This window comes from Poecilia reticulata, linkage group LG20 (assembly GCF_000633615.1).
Source record: "Poecilia reticulata strain Guanapo linkage group LG20, Guppy_female_1.0+MT, whole genome shotgun sequence".
In the NCBI taxonomy this organism is placed as follows: Eukaryota; Metazoa; Chordata; class Actinopteri; order Cyprinodontiformes; family Poeciliidae; genus Poecilia; species Poecilia reticulata.
This window is the reverse complement of record NC_024350.1, coordinates 23,546,112-23,547,884: the sequence shown is the minus strand read 5'-3', so window position 1 is coordinate 23,547,884 and position 1,773 is coordinate 23,546,112. Positions and strand designations below refer to the sequence as shown.

Genomic DNA, 1,773 nt, shown 5'->3' with positions numbered 1-1,773 from the left:
GGGGGGGGGTGAAGCAACTCACAGAGTGGGGATTGTCGTAGTCAAGAGCCGTAAAAAGCTTGAACCCTGTTTATTAATTCATCAGGTCGTGTGCCGCAAATCACGCCAAATTCTGCTCAGCCACCATGCATGAAGCGAAGCACAGCAGGGAGCCTCCAAACCTGCGCTCTTGCGCTCCGGAGGGGTGATTTGCTCAGCAGCCCGCCTCTTAATCTTTTTTTTTTTTTCACAAATGATTTGGTTAGAGGAAACACTTATCAGCTACCTGTCAGTGCAAACATCTCTTTCACTTATTACACTGCATAAATACCTACTTTGAAAGCGATTTAATCCATCAAGTCGAACTCAAGTTAAAATAGAAATCAGAGACTTAGACCAGCTAGTTAAAAGAAAGAAAAAAAAGAAAGTAAAATAAGATATTTCACAAAGTAAGTTGAGGATACGCTCGTTTCTACCTGTTTATTATGAGACACATGGAGCTGAGCGGCGAAACCGCAGTAAAAGTCCCCCCCCCCCCCGGCACTTTTGGAGCTCTCCTCCTCCAAAACTGTATCAGACTAAACGGGATAGTTCTCACGTTCCCTGACAATGAACTGGACTTCCTTCACTGAGAAGCAGGGTCGCGTCCCCTTCAGTTTTATACATTTTGTCACAGCTCCCAGCTACCAGAGTTACCGCCTGCGCGATCATCGGCGAGTGTCTATTTTCTAAAGCGCCAGAGACTGGGTTAAAAACTGCGCGTAAAGTTCTGCGCGCCAATGCGCGCAACCAAAGGCACAGCACAAACCACGCTGGTAAAATCTTTATACACAAGGCTTAGGTCACCTGCAGCCGCCGTCACTTTGCCTGGGTGTTGCCTCGTTGTGATAGTTTTATGTGACGAAATGAAAAGAAAGGCGAGCACGTTTGCTACTTGGACTCTTAAGAAGTTCAACTTTTGCTTCAAGTCAAATTGAGGATGTCTTGAAGCTTGGTCCGGGTTAACAAATTGCCTGAAAAATACACCGTGACTGCAGTAACGTGGAAATATCCGACACTTTTAACGAAGTTATCACCCTCCCTTCCGCGCGTATTTAAATCTGTTCCAGGAGTAACACCCAAGTTCCTTTAAAACGTCCATTTCTATTGGAAATGAACCACAGAACCTCCAAGTTTATCCTCGCGGCTCCACTCTGGAAAGAAGCCATCCGCCTAGGCCTGTAATTTCCTAATCCCCCATCTTTTAGTAACTTAAATCTATCGGATAGAAGAGGAGAGAGGAGGGATATGTGGGGAAGGCTGAGACCGCACGCACGCAGTGAATATTTCATCGGAGCCCATGCCTGGCGCAAGGCGCGAGTTCAGAGACTCCGGCGCGCCACCGTCGCCACCATCACTCCCACCGTCGCATTTTTTTTTTTTCATTCTCACTGAGCCGATACGAACCCAAAGCCGCCTGTTCAGTGTTTTCCTAATTCGCCGAGCTCTTAGTGCCGACTGCATGGACGGAGAGACGCGGCGTCCTGCAAGCGTTGGGAGATAGGAATCGAGTCGCGCAACAAGACCTGCCGTCTTTCCTGCAAAACGCGCTTGCAGAAAACGCGCAACCGGTCCACGTCCACTGGCTTCCCCACCCTTTACGAAATGCAACATCGTTCACCGCACCGCTGCGCGCACAATCCAGATGGAAGAAATGTCTAAAGCGCATCACCAGGGAACATAATAATCACCTTAATCCAGAAACACACACACACACACGCACGCACACACACACACACACACACACACACACAC

The 1,773-nt window shown here is 48.3% G+C and overlaps 1 protein-coding gene across 1 annotated transcript in view; it reads right to left on the bottom strand.

Annotated features, from left to right (window-relative positions):
- Positions 1 to 1,773, bottom strand: part of shha (sonic hedgehog signaling molecule a) — a 9,962-nt gene that overhangs the window by 6,564 nt on the left and 1,625 nt on the right. The gene's annotated exons all lie outside the window — the stretch shown is intronic.